Source organism: Centroberyx gerrardi, chromosome 18 (genome assembly GCF_048128805.1).
Source record: "Centroberyx gerrardi isolate f3 chromosome 18, fCenGer3.hap1.cur.20231027, whole genome shotgun sequence".
NCBI classification, from domain to species: Eukaryota; Metazoa; Chordata; class Actinopteri; order Beryciformes; family Berycidae; genus Centroberyx; species Centroberyx gerrardi.
In genome coordinates, this window is record NC_136014.1 from 19,374,979 (window position 1) to 19,399,863 (window position 24,885).

The 24,885-nt window shown below is 42.8% G+C and overlaps 1 protein-coding gene across 1 annotated transcript in view; it reads right to left on the reverse strand.

Moving 5' to 3' along the window:
- Nucleotides 1–12,354, reverse strand: part of flrt2 (fibronectin leucine rich transmembrane protein 2) — a 33,767-nt gene extending 21,413 nt beyond the window's left edge. Inside the window, exon 1 of the mRNA XM_071913832.2 lies at nt 12,044–12,354. The gene's annotated coding sequence lies outside the window, so the exon portion shown is untranslated. The remainder of the gene's footprint in view (nt 1–12,043) is intronic.
- Between the last annotated feature and the right edge of the window lie 12,531 nt (nt 12,355–24,885).

The window sequence follows — 24,885 nt, forward strand, 5'->3', positions numbered from 1 at the left end:
AAATCCGCACAAAAATACAATGTGTTGATTATGATTGATCAAGGTGTTATCCTTTAATATCGCCTTCTCTGCCCTTAACATCCCCTTTTGTGGAAGTATATATAATATAGCTATAGCTCATATCCTAACAGGAAGAGAACAGTCCCTATTGTTTTCATTAGAGGGCAAAGAAAGTAGAGAGTACATCAAGTTTCTTTTCTACTTAGAGGTGAATGAGAGTATTTTCTCATATCAAAACACCGTCCTCTGAGAGACTGCCTCCAGCGAGATCAGACGCAACGTGAGATTGGCTTGAGGGATATAAATTGTTATATTTTTATTTTGACTTGTTTGAGAGATATTTAAAGAATGAAGGGATTACTTGAGGGACAGGCAGGAACTAAAGTGAGGCAGTCGGGCTCAAATGATTGTGTTTTATGTGCTTTATGAGATATATTTGTGAAATGACATATCTGAAATGTGAAAATGTATTGCATGCATATAAAATACATTTGAATATCTATGTTAAAACTGTTTACAAGGTCATTACAATTCAGGTAGAAAGAAAAACGGTTCTGCAGCCGAACAACAGAATTGACAGAAAGTTTAGTGATTAATCTAGAAAAGAAATTAATTGTTAATATATAGAATAATTGATTTATTGATTGATTCCACTTAATGATTATTAAGTGGAATTTCTTCTGCAGTATCCAGCCTGTCATGTGTGAAAACATTATGTTTTTGAGATAATACTATACTGGGATCAAATACCACCAAATAAGAAAAACAAAAAAACACAAAATAAAACAAAAACTCTATGTGATGCAGAGTTAAGTACATTTCTAATAGGAAGTTTCTTCCCCATAGTAATTTAAAGCTTTTATAAACTCCCTTCACTCCCTTCATGCCTGCAGTGCTTATGGGAAAAAAGGCCCAAAACTTAATTCTCCCTTGAAACAGTTTACTGATCCCTGCAGCCGTGTCAATAAATAGGAACACATAACTTTTTACCCCCTCGGCCCGCACGCCGCCCCGCCTGTTCACACGATCCAATTTCAGCCGGACGGAGGTGATCCTTTCTCTGGGGCTTGTTCAGATGGAGGCCGTTGGGCCGTTTACACAGCGGAGTGAGAATGAGGGATTTCTAATGACTCGGCACTCTGATAGTCTTCCAACGGCGCTCAAGGCCTCTCGCCAAGGACCTTCCAACTCGACACAACTACTCATCAACCGGTCCCATAATTCTAGACCTGGCAGAGGGTGGGGGGGGCGGCGGGGTCTGAGTCCAGGAAGCCCATCCGCAGCGAGTGTTAGCAGATGGAGGATTTCATGCTGATTTTTTTTTTTTTCCTCCTTTCCCTCGTCTCGTCTCTCTGAAGAATCACGCATCACACTCGGCCAAAAAGATCTTTAAGCGTATTGGGGCCATTATCAGGATGGTAGCGTTGAGATGAGGAAGACGGGGTGTGGTTTGTTGATATTTATTTTAATGGATGGAACATTCTACATGAAAAGCTGGAGAGAGAGCTGGAAAAAAAAAAAAATCCTATGTCAATCTACCAAGTTCCAGCGTGTTCATGCAAATGTAATGCATGAATAATGAGTGCTGAAATGCACCGTGTCAAAAATATTAATGATATCCCATAATTGAGTAATTAGTGGTATATTTGTCCTCCGGTATTAAATAACCTCAAAACTTTCAAATTGTTTTTCCAAAAAGTAAAGCAAGATGAATGTCATAATTCTTTCTGTCTATACAATTGGAGGCTGTCAGGTTCACTCACGCACTTTTCAGAGAGGATGAAGTTTTTCTAGTAATCCATCTGTCCTTAGTGATGAATATATGATTATTTTCTCACTATGTTCGTATTTCCCGGTATTTTGCATCTCTAATGATAGAACCATGGAAATACTTCAGTTGGAATCATTTAAATAATTTTCACCCTTAAAGGAAAATACCGGTGTTTGTTTTCTTTTCTTTCTTTCTTGTTAGTCATTTCCTTCATTTTACTTCAATGTAACTTTATCCATAGGCCATTCCTAACTATAATGCCATCTGTCATTATTTGAAACGGGGTCCCTTTGATTGAAAAGTTTCCTGCTGGCGATGTCATGTTGACAGAACTAGAGAAAATACATGGAGCAAAAGTTTTCAGCGCATTGTTCTAAATGCTTGCTTTGATTTAAACTAGTTTCTGTCCACAAACTTATCTGGGAATAACAAAGTTATCAAACTTATTGTCCTAAAAAGAACAATGAAGCTATTTCCCTGCAGAAAATAAACACCACTTGAAATGGTGGATTGTGGCTTTGTAGTGACAAGGATGTCTGTCAGCAGGATGTTTGATGGAGTTTTAAAGTGGCAATCCGCAAGATTCTGTTTTTCTTTGTTTTGATGGCATCTTTGAAGATAAGCAGTCACTGCTGTGGTGTTTCTGCACCGCACTTCCCAGAAATCACTTGTCAGTCAAACAGTATGGGCGGTACTGTGACGTGTATTTCCTCAGATTTTCTGTAGGTGGCGCGGTCTGTTCAGCCACGGTGGCTATCGCTGCTCATGCTAACTACCCAGTTCTTCTTCTGTTTATTCCAAACAAACTGCTGTTACCGCCACCGGAAACGAAAAACGCATCACTTCATGTGCGCCGGACGATTTTTCCCAGGAAACACCTACCAGCCACTGAGCGTTCAGAACAGCAAATATAAAAGTTTTCATTGACTGGGTACAGTTGAATATAGTTCAATAGTTCAATGTAGAGAGTAGCAAAACAGAAATCTATTTATATCAAAATGTCACTGATTTTAAGGTGAACTAAATCCTATGAGCATTGAAAGGGAGTCCAGCTTTGGACTACACATCTAATGGTCTAGGTGAACCTGAAGCAGCAGAGAAAGGAGAAAAATTATGAAAAAAAAAACTCAATAACACAGTCCTTTTCCTTTAACCTGCATGAAAGCTGGTTACACTTCCAGGCTCATTACTGTAGCCACAGGGAACTGGGTGTAAAGTGCTATCACAAGGCCACGGACCTCATCGGTGTGTCCCTGAATGAGCATTAGGTATTAGGAGGAGGGAAAGAGGAGAGCACTTGACCCCTATTGTCCCTATGTTCGGTCATATTTCCCTGTCAGTGTAATGGGCCCACACTGCCTCCTCTTCCTTTACCATATCAGTGTCAAAGACAAAGCATGCACATAACGCAACACAGACGCACACACACACTGTCATTGCAACTTGGGTTCATCACCTCTATCAAGCACGCTACATCTCATCCTTTCAGGGAGGGAGTTAAACAAGCAACACACACACGCACACACACACACACACACACACTCCCACACATCTACACTTCTGCTTTTCATCTAGGCTTACCAAGATGTGCATGTTTTAGCAGCATTCTTCCTTTGGCATTTTGCCTCCTTTGACATTTAACCAAAGCAAAACAAATTCCACTCATGAGTGCATTTTCAATACGGTGGCACAAAAACAAATGTGTAAACTGATACCCACAGTAATCACGCAGTGAAAAAAAAAAAAAAAGCTCCTGATAAGAGATCTAGAGATGATGGGAGCAACAGAAAGTTACTTACTCACTGGCTTTGTGGTATTTGTGCTTATAAATGAGGCCGTTTTGTTGCAAATAATGATGTGGCTTTTACACAAGGTCCTGGCTAATTTAAAAGAGGGGCAATTTTGAATTATGACCCAGTAGGAATTCAGTGGTTTTATTTCTAGTCTGAGTTCTGTTTTAAAGAAATGGCCTCACTAAACCGCTGTTACTTTTACACGTCTGGGTCCATTTATGTGAACAGTCCCTGTTGTATAATTTCAGCCCTGTGCTAGCAATACTCTCTGACTTGGTTTTCACCGGCTCCCCATTTTCCTCTCTCCTTTCTCTCTCCCTTTCTCTCTCTCTCTCTCTCTCTCCCCCTCCTGTGTCTTTCTACACAGCGTGTTTCGGAATGGAAAATTGATTATAAATAGACGATGTGAGGGATCCACGGTAATGATGGTGGAGAGTGCTCTGTCCCGCAGCACAATGTCACCACAAGCTATCAGCTGCCGTGGTGCTGTGCTTTGATGCTGCCCAGTGCATATTCTTATGCTTTGACGCTGGTAAGTCTATATGCCTCCAGAGAGCTCGCCTGGGGGTCAACTAATGGGACCACTGCCATCCTCCTCTTTGCTTTGGAAAAGTGGCAACAGCAATTTTTTTCTCTCTCTCTCTTTACTAAGGACTTGGTTACAATAAGTACAGCTCTCACAAACCCAGATGGGGACGAGCCGGAGCTCTGGCCATGTAAAAGAGACTGAGTGAATGAGTTTAAGTAACCAGCCTGCGCATTTAGGGCCAACACAAACTGACTCACACCTTGGAATCTTTCAATTTGCCCGTAATAAATTGCACTAGGAAGCAATTGCACTGGCGATGTGCTGAGGGGGATGAAATTGAAGCCTCTCTCGTGTGGGGACACTGGCATGCGCTCAAACAGAACGGTGAGATTTTTTTTTTTGGGAGACCATCAGTGGATAATCTTGCATCTGACTAGGTTAAGAAATAGAAACGGTGCACAATCACTGAAACACACACACACACACACACACACACACACTCAAGGCCACCGAAAGTCTTTGTGTCAAGCCACTACCTCAGCTTGCACATCTTCTCACACAAAAGAAGAAAAAAAACAACAACAACAACTGACAGCAGCAGCAGCAGCAGTGACAGTATCTCTTCTAGCAATTACAGAGGCGACCCTGCAGCTCTCAAAGCGCGATATGGAGGTCTAGCTCCCACATAACATAGCCATATAACATCTTTATGCTGTTATATATATATATAGATACCCCTTGGCTGCGTGACCTCGGTCAGTCGATGTAGTAATACAGTCCCGATGTTCCACCGCTGGGTCGGTTTTTGTGCCCTAACCTACCTTCTCTCTCTGCTGCATTAGTGCCCAGCTGAGTGGCGGTCAGCTCTGTTTGCTCTAACTGCAGGTGGCATCGGTGACATGCATTAGTCCCCCTCTGCCCCCATAACAGTGGAGCAAATGCGAGCTCCCCGGTGCGCTCTGCCCAGACGTAACTGGATAAAGGCTGTCGGAGGGCCGTGTCTGGGCCACAAGTGGAAACGCAGGCAGAATCTAATAAGAGTCCAACCCGCAGCGATGTAGACTGTATCAAAACAAGGGCTCTGAATATGGAGTTCTTTGCAGGTAATTTGGTCTCGTCTGGGCCTAAACTCGTGTTATTCTGTTACATTACCCTCCATTCCCTCACGCTCCCTCATCTCTGCTACAATTTCACCTTGGTTCATTGCTTTTACATGAAAAAAAAAACTGACATTCGCTGGTCTTACAAATTCTCTTTCATTGATTTGAAGTACATATGGTCTGTGCAGACAACTGATTTGAAATGACTAATATCGTCACTGACATCTTGTTTTTCCAGAAGCTGAACCATTAAAACAATGTTTTTTTTACTTTGTTATATGATCAAAAAGTCTTGGAGACAGTAGAAAGCACCAAAAAAGGATTGTTTGAAGGAAGAGACAGAGAAAGAGAATGAGAGATTGGCAGAAGCTTGTTTGCTCGGTCAGCGTGCGGGTATCAGATAACGGCTTGCGTGTTTTATTGGGTGACAGACAAATAAAGAATAGCAGAACAACGTGTGGGAAGACAGACACTGGTCTAAAAGCCTCCATTCATCCCTGAGTCATGTTTCACTGGGGCTGCAGTGTCAGGTTGGACCCTAATCTCCTCCAGATGCCCTCACAGGAAAACAACCTACACCACCGTGGAATAAGAACAGAATACAACTGTCACGCTCTTGATAAGATCATTGATTTGCGAGTTATAATAGTCGTGTCTCCATATCTTTTTATTTACTCAAATGTCGTCTCGGTATACGGCTGCTTCTGTCCTCGCTTACTCGCCCTGATCAAAACAATACCTTCTTCCTCTCGTCGGCTCTCCCGCCTATTGCGGAAGGGAAGAACAAGGGAAATATATGCATAACCCTCCGCTGACATGGTGTGCCGTTTGATGTGGGATTCTCAAACAGATGCCCCGTCTCTCCACCGTTATTGGAGATATTAAAGTGCTGCGTGGTTCTGTCTCTCTGACTCCCTAATACAAACACACACACACACCATCATCTGCGACAGCCAATTCTGTTCCCTGCTTTAGAGTAGAGCGAAAAGAGGAGACTCTGTCCTGCTGCTCATCTAGTTTCACAGCTTCTCCCTATTATTTGGTGACAGACTCTGGATAGGAGTTGAATCCAGGGATGGAACTTGATGGAGCGTTGCTGGTTCAGTCGGGTTTGATTCCCACTATTGTCTCTTGAGCAAGGAGACCTAACATCTATATACAAACTTGCTCCATGGCCAGATAGACAGAAAACTCCCTAACGTGACCTTAATACTATGATAAAACCCAATGGTCAGTTGCTTACATTATGTGATGGTGGCTGTATCTATCCTTGTAAAATTACACTATAAATAAAGATAAATATAATTCACTAGCCAATTACTAACTCGTTTCCATTCCAGCCGAGTTTAATGAGACTTTTGGCAATAAAAATTGAGGAGTCAGAGGAAGAAAAGATAAAGCTGGTCTTAAGCTGGAGAACAAGCAGCAGCAGCGGGGCTTGAATTATCTAGGCCAGTCAAACGGAGGTGTGGTCAGGGACGGACTGTGCCGCTCCCGCTCCAGGCCAGGTCTGTGAGAAGGTCATGTGAAAGTGGAATGTGGCTGAGCTGGATACTAGCTGGAGGCTGTGTTCAGTCAAGAAAGCTTATTTTTCTTAAAACAAGTGAAAAAAAAGTGTGCCACTTGGGAGAGATTATTTCCCTTGTTTCAATACAGTTTGAGTCTTTTTTAAAACAAGTGCCAATATATTGACACAAGGCAGATCGCTGATTTTTAAAGATAATGTTTCAAGAAAATTCAAGAGACGTGATCAGAGACCGGGCCTACACACATTGTACTACGGGACAAACAATTACACAGCCATTACTGTGACGCTTTCCAGATAAAGGGGAATGCATCACTCAGCAGGCACATGACTGTGTGAGCTAACTCACCAAGTGACGTGCGAAATAGAAAAATAATCACGTAGAATGCCAGAACTGAAGAGCACCCATACAACAGACAGATGCACAACAAACAAGAAGGAAAAGGCACACACACATACATAGTCGAGAAGACATGCCAACACAAACCAACACACGCACGTGTACACTTACCATACGCAAACAAACGCGCGCACACACATACACACACACACACATACACACCCTACAGTGAGTGCTGTCAAAGCCTGGCCGTCAACAGAGCCTGCTTGTGCAATCTGAACGCAGTAGACTGAAACCAGAGGAGGATAGGCAGTCTGGATAGGCATGGGCATGTTCAGTGTGAAGTGGAAGAGTGGAAGAGTAGCAATACAAAAATCAGTCATCAATTTATTGGCATAAAAGCAGTATGTATGACCAAAATGATCACATGACCAAAATGTATCGCCTTTTTCCCCCCATATGAACAGATTATTATTTAATTTCATGATATTGTCTTGTGGCTCTTCCTCTATTTTTAATGTATTTGTGTTTTTTTTTTCTAACAGAGCAGCTGGGTTATTCTTGCAGATGAGTAGGTTTGATGAAAGAAAAAAAGCCTTAAGGTGACCAATAACAGGAAGTCCAGACGGTTGCACAATGTCTCGGCAGTGTTTAGCTTGGAAGTGTTGCTGAAGTATTGTGTTGACTAAACCTTTGATTCAACCCACATCACGAAGGAGTCTGGGTGTTACAACTACATAAATAACAGCTGATGTTTCAGTGTCTGGTGGAGAAGGAAGGGAGTGAAAGAGAGAGAGAGAGAGAGAGAGAGAGAGAGAGAGAGAGAGAGAAGGAAAGGGATGAAGACAGATAAAATGAGTAAAAGGAGAATGAGAGAGATAGAGAAGATAGGGATGAAGACAGACAGGAGGAGTGGGGGAGTGGGGGGGGGGGGGAGCAGAGTGCGTCATCAGCCTGCTAAAAGTCCAGTGTGGTTGGAGGAGAAAAATGTGTTGTATGGTTGCTGGCAGCCGGTGTGGCTGGGCACTCGGCAATGCTTTTTTGGCTGCCTTCAGAAGCCTCCAACACAAACAACAATGGCCTGTCCACCCGGCTCACAGGCCATAAAACTAGTGTCTCAACCCACTCAGTATACACCGCACAGAGCGTTTCAACTTTCATTCAACCCTAATCAAGCTTATTCCAAGATATTTCAAGCCAAATTATCTCACAGCTTCTGATAACTTCGCCGGTTTTAGAGAATCTCATTCGTGAGGATGTACGGTAACTTCAAGGACATTGCTTGAAACAAGTAAAAATATCTTCAAACGATTTCTGTTTGAAGATGTCTTTTATTGTTTTACAGTTATTTCCTGAAACAAGACGTTATCATGAAACATGTGAAAACTTCTTCAAACCAGCCAAATTATCTGCCAGTGCAAATAATATAATTGTGGTTACACATCTTAAAACAAACTCTCTGAATATTCAATTAAACTGTGTGAATATTGGAATCTGAATGTTGGATTAAAATGCGTGTGACGCTTGTTATTTGCAGTGTGGCAGGTCCACATGGAGCCTGGAGAGGAGGCAGGCAAGCCAGACTTAAATGGCTGCTTTGAATGTTTATAAGGTTTCTTCGTCCCTAAGTGGTTTGAATTGCAGGGCTTTTTCAGAACAATGTTACTGCAGCAATCAAAGCTTTGGTTTTCCTATTATACCGCTCTGTAAAGTACAATCAAAGGTGTCAGCAAATGTTGAGTGATTCATTTCAAGAAAATCACTTGAATTGCATTTACAGTAACACCGACTGTCAATATACCTCAATATGCCAAAAAGCAAAAAGCCTAGAAAATGAGGGATACAAAGAATGGCAAAAGCAGTTGGCATTCATTTTAGAGGGCACCTTTTAGAGGGTGAGGTCTTAATTCACGCTTAATTCTGAATGATTACCTTCATCGCACAGTGAAGCATTTTTATCTTGATGAGAGCGGTCTCATCTGTCTCCCAAAGTGACAATTCCCCCATAAACAGGGCACAAGTCATCACTGAATGGTTTAAAGGGAAGCATGAAAACGGCGTTAACGGTGGCTGTATCGGTGACAACAGATCTGAACCCACCAGAGCAGTCATGGCAGATTGCGGGTGTTTGATAGAACACCAATTGGTAGAATTTGCCATGGGTGGCGTTGCATCCCTCCAATCGAGCTCCAGACACGTGAGATATTTGTTAAGCTGCACCGAGGCTGTTGAACTTATGTCGAACCAATGCTCTATTCAACTTTTTTTTGGTGTGCTTTTATTTTGGTAAGCACCTATATATGCCATGTACTATAATCTAAGGATTTGGCTCCAACCGTCCAGGTATTATCTTCATAAAATATACACTGAAGACATTCTTTCTGAATTATGTGTTTATTTGAATGGCGCCAATCAGAATCCAAGCCCTGCTGGCAGAGTGTGGGCTCAAAGTTGACTCACAGATGTATATATAGGATCTTTTCTTTATAGACACTTAGCTCCAATTAACCCTCATTCTCCTCTTTACCTATAATCACATTATCCTCTGGTATTTGACTCTATTTTTCTTTCGTCCGAGGGAGGCCATCTCCTCCCGCTCCATGCACAGAGGAGGGTGAGGCAGAGTGTGCTGTGGACTTCAGGAACAGGCTTCTCCTTGTGCTGGAGCTCCCAGTTGGCCAGAGAACCAGTCTCTGGTCTGCTCTGCTCTGCTCGCTCTCTCTCTCTCTCTTTTCCTCCCTCTCTTCATCCTCTAGCCTTTCTCCACGCTCTTCTCTCCCTCTCTTCTCTCCCTCCCTGCATATCTGAGTTCTGCCCTCGGGCCATGTCCAGCACCAGACAACGTCTGATTCATGCCTTCAGTTGGCTGCTGATCATATGACTCTGGTACTGTGGGATCGGGCTCGTTGGAGGGTTGATTCAATATCCCACCGATCGATTCCCCTGTAACCCCTCTATATAAGAAATTAACTGATATACCAGTTGAATAATTAAGAGAGAGGAATGTTAAATATATATGCAAAATGAATTCAACTTTGTTTTTATCTCATTATTTTATTTATCTAACTCTTATTGCCCTTTTTTACTGTCTTCCTCATTTATCCGTAATGTATTGAAATTAGGTGACTCCACAACTGTTAAAATAATGTCACTTAATTCAAGGGAAAAAAATAAACAAGGTGATTTGTATTGGAAGCAATTATCTCACCCAATTGGAAGATTTTTATTTTTATTTTTTTGCATTTTTGTTATAAGAAGAAAAAAAAAGGATTTTAAGACTTTGAGATAGACCTTTCATTTAGAGAAAGGCTTGGATCCTTGCCCTTTTTTCCCTGTGCAGCACAAAGGCACATTCCAGCTGTCAGATATGTTCATTCATGTACTTCTTCATAAAAATATTTTTGACTAGCTGCCTGTCCCCCAAAGTAATTTTAGATGAAGGAGTGCACTTTCTCTCCTTGAACCCCTTCTCTCCAAAATGTATTTGTTGGTCTGTCATCTACACTGAGACGTTTTTCAGAATTGTCCACTGCCGTCTGCATGAAGTTTGCAATGATAAGATGATCGGATGTTTAAAAAAAAAACCCTCTTCCTCTCCTTAGCTTTTTCTCAATTTTTCTCAATTATTTCCAAAGCACTTGATCATCCTAAGGTCACAGGAACATTATGCCTCTGACCCTTCACCTCTTTTCTATTAGATTGCGTCATATTGATGATTGAGGAACTGAAGATTATTCAGCTGTTGCACTCTTTGCAAGTAGCTCTGGATAAAAGCATCAACTAAATGCCTAAGATGTTGGAAAAGTGTGAATTTGTGAAGTATATTTAATGTTGAAGGTTATAAGTTGATGCTGGTATAGTATGTAGTGTTAAGATCAATTTGTCATTTGTCATTACTTGTTTTAATTTGTTGGTTCATTAATCAAGCCAGTCCTTTGGCAGCCGTAGCCTAGGATTTGGTGTGTAAATTGACAAAAAAATCTGAATGAGCATCATAGAGATGAGGAGGTGAGTGCTGCCCATAGCCTTTTTGTTGCCTGTTTTATTATTTGAAAAAGCTTTATAAATTAAATGAATTCAGGGCAGGCCTCTGGCAAAAAGCTTTTGATCATGGAGACTCCATTAATTTCCAAGAACCATGGTGTGTTTATCTGTCAGGGGCAATGCAGCACTTCACATCCATTTAAATAATGAGACAATTGCAAAGATGTTAGAGATAATTGTAACTGTTTCACCTCAGACATTTTTAAAGTTATTGCAGGAAACAGTCACAGTTATTTGTAATTCCTCTCCGCAAGCAAGGAAGAGTAGGTGGCAGATTTTAAAATGTATAGCTGCCTTTACACTGCTATGAATTTTTAAAATAGCCCCAGAGAGAGGATGTGAATGCACTCTTTTAGTATATTATCCACTCTGAAAAATCAACCGTGCTCAACCTTTTCTTTAGGCCACCCGTTAAAATCACCAAACCTGCTTGAAATTTTGCTTCAGAGGGATTTGTCACCTAAAAGGTTGACAAGACGAGTGCAAGAGGTCAGGAGGAGACATAGTGAACAACAGCCAATGAACTAGAAAGAAACACAGTGTCTGTATGAATAATGCATGAGCTGGAGTTCTATCTAATGGCACTTTAAAAACTTTTAAAAGTTCATCCTCGCTTTCAGCTGGAGTTGCTCTTGGCTAAAAAGCCCCTTTTCTAACTTATGCGTTTTCTGTAGCAGCTCTCAAAACTCAGCCTGAGAGAGACACTCTGATTGGTTTAATTATGTTTGCAGTGATTAAGTGTCTTAATGGTGCTCATTACAATCTGAGACTTGAATCACAATGATTCTGTGATGTGACATTTGGGGTACAGCTTTGGAGTAAATGCTGCTGGGATAGGCAAGGCTCTCTCTCTCTTCTCTCTCTATTTAACACACTCACCAGACTACGCACACACACACACACAGTTGCCAGACAGTCATTATAACAGAGGGGACACTTACCGTCTTTGGGCAGTCGGTGGTCATGCCGGGGTCACGGAAGAACAGGGAGAGAGAGAGCAGAGAGCGCGACCTCCCGGCGTTACGCTCACATCCCAGCCCGGCTCCCAGACGAGAGGAACGAGACGCACGGGGCTCGTTAGAAGTTGAAAGTGCGGGTGGAGGTTGAGCGGGCTGCCGGAGTGTGTCGAGGAGGAAACTGCAGGCACCAGTCAGGCCGTGGTGGAGAGACAGAGAGGAGAGAGAGAGAGAGAGAGGGGAGACAGACAGAAGCAGAGAGAATTCAAAGACGCCAGCAGTTTCTTCTTCCTCTTCCTCCTCTCTTTTTCTCGAGTGTAACTTAACCCCTGAGGAGCCCCGGCAAGCAGACACACAGAACCAGTTCCAGACCTGTCCTACGCCAACGGCTGCCTCTCCCCTTCTCTCTCTCTCTCTCTCCGCTTTCCTTTCTCTCTTTTTTGGTATCATTTAACTCTTGATTCCACGGCCGGCGATGAGCTCACTGCCGGCTCAGGTTTCAGTGCCGGGGTGCCTTACTGGAATGCGAGGGCAGCCGCACAGAGAGGCAGAGGTGCCGGGGAGGTCAAAGGGTGCTGGGGGTATAGCGTGGAGGAATGGGGGGGTGGAGGGGGGGTAGATGGAGGGTGCAGAGCAGAGGGGTATCTGTCATCTGGGGGAGTTTCAGAGGAGCGGTGTTTGGCGGTTGACAGGTCTGGAGTGCCGAGAACAAAACAGGAGTTATAGGGGGTCACGGGTTACGGATGCTACAGGGGCCAAAGAATGCCAGGCCGGATTCGACAGTACTGGAGGCTATATGGATGTGAGGACACTGAGTGTATTTCCACACACACACATACACACACATACACACACAACCTATCTTTTCTCAGTGCCAGATTTATTGCTCACTTACAGAGTGGGGTGTTTTTCTCAGGGGAAAAAGTTTTTTTTTTTGGTGCTGGTTGAGGTTGTACTGAATGAATTTATAATAAAAACACATACATAACTATACGCAAACACTGAAATAAGTATTACATATTACATCTATTACATATTACATCTTTGGTGTAGGCATGGGTTTCATATCGCCATAAGATGAGGACGCCTATTAGAGAAAAAGACAGGCTGTGATTTTTCTGATTATTGGTCTTCATGCGTCTAAAGCCATGGCAACAAAGAAACCCAGCTGTAGCTTACTGTCTCTATACCCGAACTTTTGACTGTACTGTATAATTCAAAGCTGTGGCTTTCTATATAATTGCAGGTAAAACTGAGACTGAGGCCGGTTTTATGGTACTGTGCGCCATCTGAGATAATTTCCATAAAGCGATGTAAAAACATTACAGGTACACTGTATACCAATTATACGGTATCTCCGCCACCTGTGGCGAGCAGCAGAGGTGTGAGCGAGGGTGCTAATTCCTCCTGATGGCTAACTTGACAACACGAGCCAATTAGGGGAAAAAAAAAAACAAAGAACAAAGTGCTGCCTTTAAAGATGCCTCATCAAACTCACTTTCCCCTCTCACATAGCCTACCGCACCGTCACAGAAATAACTGTGGCTTGATGGAGGCAGCCCGGCATTTATTTGTTTATTTTTTGCCAGGCGACTTTCTGCTGTTTACTTCTCTTCCCTCCCCTTTACAGCTCCAGCTAGCTTTGAACTGCAGCTCTGCCGGCCCACTGCTGCTCCAGCCCCTGGGAATGTGTGGTCTCTATTAGGGAGAGGAAGTGTGCGAATGAGCACTGCAGGCCCAACATCTCAGGAATCTTGATCCTTTTTCCCCTTGTGGCACTTTTCACAAGCGGAGCCGGCTAATCGCTTGCACTGATAGCAGGACTCTATATGAGGCCCAGTTCTGGTAGAAAGGAGAGATTGGGGTGGGTGGATGGCTTGGTGTGGGGGGGGGGGTAGGGGGGTGTTCAGCATTCTCCCCCTCTTCTCCCCTCATGGTTTGTGTAATGTGTTGGGGAGTAGACTCGCATAATGTTTGTGCAGATGAGTGTCGGAGCGGGCACACCCTCTGCGGGCCCGTTCCCATGGGAACGACAGTGATAGCGAACAGCTTGTTTTTGTGTTTTTTGGCAATGTTGCCGCTGCTGGAATACTGACAGGCACTGGGGAGGTCTGATATGCAAAAACGTTGCCAGGTAGGCCTTACGAGGAAAAAAAAAAAATGTTTTCCCTCGCCTTCTCCCTTTGACGTTCTCCTCTGTGTTTTTACATACACTTTGAGTTACTTGGTTACACAGCCTCATTGGTTTCTGTTTTTCACCTATTGGTGGGCGATGTTGATCATATAGAGTTTATGTTTCAGCGCTCATTCCATGCCACAAGTTGACAGGCTGAACTTGTTCTTCAGGGTTCACAATCCTCAGGTGAATCATCAGATCCGTTTTAGCCAAACGACTTAAGGTTAGTGTTACACATCTCCACACGCTTGGCCTAAAAACACTTGGCTTTGGTTGTGACCTCTCTGCGTCTCAGGGGGAATTCTACTCTACATAAACAGGAAAATAACTTTTTGAAACCTCCCCTTCCCCATAAAATGATAACATCGCTCTATAGGTTGGCTCACTTCATTAGCATTTTTGTAATTCAAGCCCTCTCTCCCTGTCTAAAAATCGCCACTTTAAGGGTGAAGAAGAGTGTGTTTTAAAACTTATTTGTATTGGCTCTGAAATTTTGCCATGCTGTGCTGTGAAGTCATAAACAAGCGCTGTGCCTCATCGGCATGTGAAAGCTAAAACTCATTGAAGGGTTGACTCATAATTAAAGAAAAGAAAAAAAAAAAAAGGATAAAGTCAGTGTCAAACTGTGATGAAAGCAAAAATATGCTCCTGCAGATTTATGAGCACCAATAAAGGTTTAATGTTGGACAAACAAAATCAATCGCCATCAGTGTCCAGCAACAAAGAACAAATCCCTCCTTCATAACATCAAAGGAAACTATATTTTCATTATTTTTTTTCATTCTCCCTCTAACAAACGTAACACACACACAGAGCTAAACCGCAGCAGCAGGAGAGCTCGAAATGAAATTAAAGTGTACGTTTATTGTGCAAACGACTACCTCACTTTATGGTGTTTTGATTCCTAAATGAAAACATACTGCAGGAAACCCTTCACCAGACTTCTCGCTGAGAGAGCGAGCTGCACACAGAGCCTGCGTCTCTCTTCTCCAGAAGCGGGGGTCGAAGCCAGCCCCGGCCCGCCGCGCTCCCGCCCGGGACGGCAGGGTAATTACATCATTTGGAGACGGAATGAAAGCACTTTACAAGCGCAAGTAAGTGAAATGCTTTATTGCTCGCGGAATTGCCAATTAAAAAGCAACACCTGGAACGCAGAGGCTCAGCTAAAACGGCCTTCTCCCTCGTGACAAGGCTGAAACCAGTTGGTCCCCTGCTCCAAAGAGGCCCCTGGAGAATGTTTTTCTTTCCGTCCGTTTTTTTTTTCCCTCCCTTATACCCCTTCTTTATTTGTTAAAAGCTGCCGACAATGCACCTTCACATTGGCGCACATAGCCCATAAGTCACCAAAGCCTGACGTGCTCTTAAACGTATTAATAAAGCCCATTTCCTGGGCAGAGCATATGGCACGGCGACAACGTAAACCTGCTCAGGGCACGCTACTGAAAAAGAAAACAGTGTTGATTCTCTCCAGCACCCAGTCCACACTGTGTAAACCCCCCCCCCCCACATCCAGTCCAGTCCACTCCAGTCCAGTCCAGTCCCAGATGTGGCCTGTTTCCCCCTCATGGGTGTACACAGGCCCGGTGGGTGATTTGGTGAAATTGAACAAGAGGGATGGAGAAGAAAAAAACTAGTCTTCCCTATCATTCCACTTTCCTTACGACAACACGCATCTACTAACACTACTACCAAATAACCAACGGCTTACAAGGGAGACACATTTTATTACGCCTCTTCACCTATCAAATTGCTGGATTGGATGAATAAAATCTGTAGAAGACACTTCCATCATGAATGAATGAATGAATGAGCACAGTTTGTAAAGAACATTTATTTTTAAGAATTAATATTATATTTTACAAGTGGGAAAAAAAAGAACTTTTTCTCTTTTTTCTTCTCTTTTTTCTGCTCACCTGCAGGCTCGGTTGAGGTGCTGGAGAATTGTAGACTTGAAAAAGGCATCCGCACACTCAAAATCTCTGCAAAAAGAGACCTCCTTCAATTTTTGCTCAGATTCTGAGCGTGTGGATGCCTTTTTCAAGAACAAGATAGGTAAAAGTCATACTGATTTTTCAAACATAAATGTTAAGGGCCCCACTCCTTCATGCTCTGTCCTCATATACTCCTCGGCTTGATTAAGGTCCTTCTTTGCCTTAACGGTAGCCGGCTGACATGTTAACCACACCCCTGGCTGCGGAGCTCAGACTCCGCCGGGCCACAAACTGTCACACCCACAGAAAGGATTAACATCAGCCCACGCTGCCATGACGACACCGCTGACAACGACGCTGACAGGCGGTGCCATGGTGACACCAGTCATACGCACACATTTGCGGTGTCAGAATGGAGGCCGTATTTACTTTGCAAATGTCTTTACCAGTGGTGGCGGCTTATTACTGTTGAGCCTGACTGACATAGTCTTCCGGAAAATAAATAGGCAGAACCACACTTGGTGCATGGAATATCACTTATGATACTGGTTCGTCCCTGGGGAGAGAGATGAAAGGAGATGGGTACTCAAAGATAAGATGTATTGTCATGAATAAGAGTGAAAAGGATGAGTAAAATCTTGAATAGTGCTCACTGCGCCTTTGTAGCTACAGTCAAAATGCCTCTTACAGATTCAGAGCCGGCAGCCAAGGATAATGTGCCTCTCATATCCAAATAATAGATGCTGCGCTTTGCTCAACCTTATAAGATCCTGACTATACAGTTTACCAAGTCCAATGTTATCACTTGTTAATCCTGCCTAGAATTTCAGGGGTTCAGGGGTTTATATAAAAGCACAGTGTCACGTTTCCTCTTTGTGCATTCTCTTTCATTTTACTGCTGGGGGAAGAAGTACGCTCTTTCATTCGTGGTGTATGTCACAGTGTTTGTACAGTGATTGGTTAAAGGCTATTCCTGTGCTAGGCTATATGATTGTGGGAAGAGTGGTTTCAGTTGAAATGCAAGAATTGTAAGAGAGGCTTATCTTTTGATGAGCCATGTTCATGTGAGAGGAATCTATTGCCTAAGACCTTTTGCTTGATCTTTCAGTCACATTTAGAATCAGAGTAGCCTTTAATCTTCAAGTCAGTGTTAGCATGATCACTATGCTGACTTTCCTTGTATCAAAGGGAAGTATAGGGGAGCGCCGGTACGAAAGTAACGTGCCGCGAAAGTAACACGAACCTTTTCTCGTAGCACACAGGAGCAGAAGTGACGTGATGAAGTCAGAGTGTGCTAGCTTATAGCTTATATAATATGGTATTTATTACTCTCACCATACCGGAGTAAACTGGGAAAAAGTCAAAAGTGTTACTTTCGTACCGGCGCTCCCCTACTATGGATGGATGGATGCTGTATTGAACACCTAGGTAATTGAGGAATCAAATCCACAGGATAAAGTCAAAAATGCATTGTGATCAAGCCAAAACTGGGGTGTTTTTCTTAGTTCCTGAAAAGTTGACATTTTGGAGATACAGGGTTTTCACCTGACAGCGATGAGCCGGTGTCATCGATGTGACCAGATCTTAACCCACAGGAAACCTCAGGGAAATTCGGGAGCAGCATTAATGAAACACCAAATGATGGAACTCTGAAATGATGGTGTTGCATCCATCCAGTAGAGTTGGAGATACTTGTGGAAGCTAAGCCAAGGCAAGCATAATCTGTTTTGGTAGCTAGTCGGTGCCCAGCTTTCTATCAATACACACTTTGTTTCTATTTCCTTTACTTTGGCAGTTACCTGTACTGTAGGTGCAGCTAAACCACAGAACTTGAATGGATACAACAATCATTCCCATTCAAATCAACGTTCCAGGACGGTCGTGAACCATAGCTTCTGTGTAAACTGACTTACAGCAAGTCATTGAAGGTGAGAGGTTTTACAGCAAGAACCACAGGAGCTTCTCTGTCTCCTTGCTGTCATGGATTGCTAACATGCTAATGTTGACTAGAAGAGCTAGAGAGAGAAGTACAGTCTTTGATAAAGCTACGTTAGCCTTGTCGCTAACGTTAGCTTTCAGTTGAGTTGTGACAGTTGGCAGACGACAGACACATTGATCTGCCCAGTTCTCAAGCAAGTTTGACAAACTTTACGGCCTTAATGCCCAGACTTGTGTTGTCACCATAGCAACTAACCCTTAAAATTCCATAATTGCCATATGCTGTACTAGCCAAATTACCACAACAAACAGTGGAAGGACCGTTCTAGTCATTCAAGTTCTGTGAGCTAAATCTTCCACATGCTACCCTCTCTCATTGGAGCACAAAAAGCTGAACTGACCCCAGACCATATTGTCTTGACACATTATCCCTCTACCCTGTGCGTGCCTGGCACTAATGCCCCACCTGTAGTGTGGCAGCCTGTGCCAGCACCTCTCAGTCAGGAATAATATCCATTTTGACTTGCTGAAATATTCATTGGCACACCCTGGGGGCACCAGAGGAGGTGTATAGAGTGTCAAATACGGATGTGGCAGCACTGTTCATCTATCCCCTTAGAATCACGGGCTAAACACAGTGAATAATCACAGAACGGTGTTATCAACCCATAGCCAAATGATGAAATGGATAGGAACTTCTTAATGATGCCTGCAGGATATTCAGAAAACTACCTTCCACGGCATTTAAGATTCAATAATTGCTTTTTAGAGTAACTGGTTGGTTCATATAAATACACACCATGTTAGGAACTGAAATAGGTACTGGATGTGGTGTGTGGCCGACATCCGATCATTTGATTTGACTTCCTGATTACAGAGAGTGGAGAGAGAGGAGGCTTGGCTCTGACTGGCTTCTCCTGCACTCGATATTTTTTCCTTATCTATATCCTATATAACCTTTTTCAAATCAAGCTGGTACTGAAAGAGGCTGTAATATAGCCTATTGAACATATGCGTGAATATCACTCATCATGGGATGTATAAAGTGAAATGATTGTCTTTTACCGCTGGACCATGAGTAGTACGCTCGGCATTAATGTGGGCCCAGCCTCTTCACGGCCTTCATGGCCTTGGTCCTGATTAAACCATTGTGGAGCTCATCTCCTGTCTGAGTGGGCAGGGAAAGTGGTGCACACACACACACACACATGCACATACAATATGTCTGCCTCATACACACACATTAAGTCAATATGAGAGTGCGCTTGGAGAGAGATTTTTACATTTATAGATCGATATATAACTCAAGGCTCTGGAAATCTACTGAAAGATAACTATATACAGTAGTGATTTCTTAGGTTTTTTGACACAATCATGACAATCATGATATATAGACTAAACTTCATGGAGAAAGATACTGAGAAAAAAATGTAACCAAAGCTCAAGGTCTGATTCATCACAATGCCTTTTGAATACTACTTGCCATCCTCCTTGTATGTTCTGTCCAAATGTTTGTCGCTTTATTCATCTGTTCAGCTGTCTTGTTATCTCTCTGCCATCTCTCTTTAACACACACACACACAAAGCACACAAAGAGCACACAGAGTGCACATTACATGGAGGAAGAGAGGGATGGAGAGACATACATACAGGAGATTGCACAATCGAGAGAAAAACATAAAGGTGAGATTGTTTTACGAGATGACAGAGAGCGACTCTTCCTCTTGTGTCTGATAGTGTGTGTGTGTGTGTGTGTGTGTGTGGGTGTGTGTGCTAGTTCAGCAATGCGGGGTGATTTACATCTGAGAAAAACAGCTTTACAGGAAACTCCACCTTCATGTGGCATACTCTCTCCTTCATTTTGACCAAACCAATGCTCTATGCACACCGCAACACTCTAAACAGCACTAGGGGAAAAAAAAAAAAAAAATGGGCTTTGAACATCTGGCTGTGGATGAGAATCGTCATTACAGAGCGAGTGAGTTGGAATGAAGCGAGGCTAGAGATTTGAGGTATTCCAAGACAAAGGTCATTCACTAAAATACTCCCTCTCTCATATCCTCTAGTGTCTGTAAACATTCACACAGGCGGAGAGTTTTCCATTACCTGACACCGCTCAGGCTGATGCTATATAAACACATCCTGAGATCGTAAGAAAAATGGGATATCACCCACCTTTTCCCTTTTTTTCACACTATTTTAAAGAGCGGCTCATGTATCAAAAAGCCACAAGTGGTGCGTTGTCTCACCGTGTCTGCACACACACGCACACACACACACACACACGCACACACACACACACATACCTGGCTCAGAAACAGTTACAGTCCTGTGAACACTAGCCAACTTTCATCTCTGCCTCCCAAAAACATGCAACACATGGGCCAGTTTCACTCAGCTTGTTCTCATGGCATGCTTCACACAGTAGTTGGGCAGATGGGATGCATGTAATCGTGCAGCCTGCAGTATATATATGTGATTTTAGGGTCGGCTTTGGATCTGGGAAGAGCAAGGCTAGTAAAGTGGCTGTTCGTCCCTCAAACATTGTTTTGCCATTTGGCTGCGTGCCTGTTGTCCGACATGCTCTGTGTCCTGTGTTTCCACCGCCCGATAGACAGACAGCCCCCCCCCCCCCCCCCCCGCCTCCTCCTACACCCGCCCTGGGCTTGGCACCACCAGCTGTTGAATGCATCAGGCCCCAAAATGGCTCCTCAGCTGCTGCTGTGGCGCATAGAGAAAAGCCTGACAGACTGAGCAGCTGTTGGCCCGAAGACCAGGGAAGGTTACTCTCAATATGTAATTTATTACTATTACCTGCTAAAATATCACTACCCTCATCCAATTGATTATTCCATCTTAGTAATGTAATCTTAACCTTATTTAGTCGGGTATGTTGAAAAGCAAAATCTCTAAATTAAACAGATTTCCTATTGCAATTTACAGGCCAAAATAATGTTATTATCAGCATCTGCAACCACGATAAACCACTATTTCAACAACCTCACAATCAAAATACCTTTAGCCATTCAAACATTTCACATTTTTCACAAAGATAGCATTTGACTGTGTTGTTTTTTTGTTTTATTTGTTTTTTTTCCCTCTATCTGGAACACATTACAATTACCACTTTTTGTAATAAGATTACAGTCATTTGTATTCAGATTACGGTAATTATGCTGCATGGAATTTGTCACTCTCCAATCCTGTCAGCTGCTGTGGCGGTGCAGAGATAAAGTCCGGGCAGCTGATTTACCACTGCTGTTCACACGCTGAATGTTGCCCTGTGGCACTGAGGAGCTGTTTTTGCCTCATCTAGCGCGCCACTCCCATATTAGAGTCTTAAAGACGGCTGTGTCTAATAACCCAATCAATGGTATCGGGTTCCTGGGAGCATGTGGCACAAAGTGATTTGATGTCTTTTGTTGTTCGCCGATCTTCCCCAAAGGGTGAAGCAACCAATCTGAATAGCCTCAGATTCAGTTTGTTCAGTTGGTGGATAGATTAACGGGGAGGGAAATGGATATCAATACAGCACACGTAGTTTTAGACTGTGACCCAGTTATTAATGCACAGTAAGTAGACCAACCATTTTCCTCCTTGGAACATGGAAATTTCAAGACCCGATCCTTGGCAAGTCTGTTGATTGACTCCGACAACCCCTTCCCACCCACCCGCTCCATCCCCCCGGTGCTAAAAGGGTGTTTCCTGACAAGTGAGTTCGTTTTACATTTATGCGTTAAGGTTCTTAAGGCCAAGGCTTAGGTTAAAACTTTATTGGCTATTGTATTATGTTTCACGCCGGAGCCTGGCGACTTTGCCTCACGTTTAGCCGTCGGCCCGCACTCAGGAAAAGCCGATGTATTTTGATAGCAGTGAGAGTTGAAGCTGTCAAAGACTCGGCCTGAGGGAAGCTCACCTTTTAAACAGTTGCATTTCTGGCTGATTGCGTAAACTCCTGTCGTACAACAAAAGCAGTCCTGTGAACTCCTCTGCACTGTAATTAACTCTGACTTTGCCCGGGCAGATTATTTTTACATGAACTCTTAAGGTTATAATTTATTGAATATTAACCTCCTCTGTGGTGTGCCGCGCTAATTAATGAGGTTTATGTTCAAGATTTACTTAAAACGTGTATTTGCATAAGGGAAAAAACACAACATGCCATTCATTGAGGTTGGAGGATGTCCAACACAGGAAGTGGGTGAAAGTTCTTGAGATCGTTTCAATAGCTTCGGGGAAGTTGGGAGGTTTTGCCATAAATACAGGTGTCTTCACTAATTATAAAGACTATAGCGTCCCCCCACCAGTGAGATAGGCCTAAGGCAACAATTTGCAAGTATTTACTTTCAAGACATTTAACCTTCTGAAATGTTTTTCTAATTTAAAGGGTAAGCCCGAGGCAAGGACAAGAATCAGATGCAAGTTTTTTAGATGATAAACAACACCATGGCGTGACAATGAGGACCGTACTGTGACTGCTCAGCTGGTAGCAATGAATGAGTTCTGGTCCCAGTGCTAATCCAGCGGTTGCCCAACTTCCCCGTTGTTGACAAGGAAGTGTGTGGTGAAACGGTGTCTTTTGTTATCGCCGCTTTGACTTAATTCAGTTTATAGTTCTTCGCCTGAGGTCGAAGTCTGCTCTGTATTAGGATTTCTACTGGATGTGTTTAAATACTTGTTTTTATCTGGGTTTCTGTCTTATCCATCTTTCCTGTTGATAGCTATCTGTTCTATTTGAGTCCTGACAGGTTTGCCCTCCTCGCTCCCCTCTCTCTCTCTCTCTCTCTCTCTCTCTCTCTCTCTCCTCCATCAGTTCATCAGGGGACTGAGAGTCGCCCGCAGGTTTTCCTGTCTGCACATTCTTATACACTTACACCAAGCCTTGTATGCCTGTATGAGATCACACACACACACACACACACACACACGCACACTCTGAGTCATATGAGTGACGATGTATGTGTCACCACCTAGATGTCAGGAGTGTGCTCTTGTTACTGTCGGATGAAATGTGGATTCAAATTACGGCCTAACTCTCCCTATCTTAACCATCTAGATAAACAGGAAATCAGCTTTTGGGTTTACAGAAATGTGAAACAAAGCCAGGCTGATCTGTAATTTTGTTTATTGCAGGGCTGCATTAGGCTTTCCGCAAGCTGCTTATTTTGGTTTCTTTCAGGATTTGCTTTGCCTTTCAAGCCCTTTTTATCTTTCCGTTCACTTTCTCCCTGACTTTCTTGTATTATCATGCTCCATTGGCTTATCGTGCATCGTCCCAAATTATATCAAGCATTTGCACTTTTGCACTTGGATAAACAATTTGGGAGCCTCTGAACCTCTGTTTTCCTCCGTAGTAAACACATTTTTGCAAAACGTTTTGATTTGTATCTAACATTTGTTGAATCACCGCTAGAACATTGTGCGCTTTTCCAAAACTGTTAAACTTGCGATCCCTGTCTCATTTTTAACCATCAAATGTTCTTGAATAATACAATGACAGCGACATTCTTAAACGGTGAAAAAAGATTTCAGACTGAATTTTGAAAATAGCTGTCTGTCCTTTAAATAGTTGGATGGCATTCATTCAAAACATAATATCCTCTTTACAGAGAGAAACATAAAGAATCAAATGTGGCATTAATTCCTTCTGTGTAAGGTCTGTGGCTCTCTCTCTCTCTCTCTCTCTCTCTCTCTGTAGCTGTAGTTTGAGGTCAGAAGGTTAGACAAAAGTCTTTAGTAAAAAATAATGTAAAGAGATGCCACAGTAAGAGAGCATAGTAAATAGTAAGGTTTGACTAATGAAAACAACCAGAGAACTAATCATCAGTAGAAAGTTTGAGCGCTCACGAATAGGTTTGGGAAACGACAAGGCAGTAATTATTTAATTTTGTGCCGAGGCTGAGTGCTAATGATTTGTCTTCTTCTGTGTTCATTAGTTTAATTTTGAAAATGCATGTAATTCACTTTGTCATCTTGAGGGATTAGTACACCCAACCATCCCTATTATGAAAAGAAGTGCCGGAAGAGTTCTGTGAAACCACAACAGTTCACACTGTGAGGAGCCCATGCAGTTTTAAAGAGCTCTCTCGGTGAAAAGAGGAAATATCCACAGGTTTTGAGAGCTGTCAGCTCAGAACAACAGTTTCTCTCCCATAGTTTCTCTCTGCAGTCCATACATAATTGAAGAATACAGCTAGATGTCTTGAGTTTTGACTCAGACGAAGCCTACAGTATTAGGCTCGAAATGAGCATGGAAAGGAATATTACATACCATTCTTTACTGAAAAAACGGAAGGGGCCAGCCTCTCCGTTTAAGAATGCATGTTATTACCATGGTCCAATCCATATCTGTAAAAAATATACTCTTTCTCAAAGCCAAAACCCAGAGAACTATGATTCACAATTGTGATGTAATCTTTATAATAATGTTTAAGCTATATCTTCTTGTTTTTCAGACTTTATATTATATGGTAGTAATGTGCGATATCAACCAATGTACCAATGTAGCCTGGATATTGCATCTAAAGCAGCATGCAAAATATTACGAAAAACACTCTTTTTCTCAGGCATGAATTGTGAGTGCAAGGCAGTCAGTCAAAGCTGTCCACCTCTGGTCACAGCTGTGCTCTCACTATGCAACATTTCCCCCATTATTACCTCTTTAATGTCACAATGAAATGGAAAATTACTTTTTCACATTGTTGGGTAATTTCCCATGTCATTATATAGACCTATTTAACAATATTTCTCATATTTTCATATGAAAACCCCATCACTTCTCC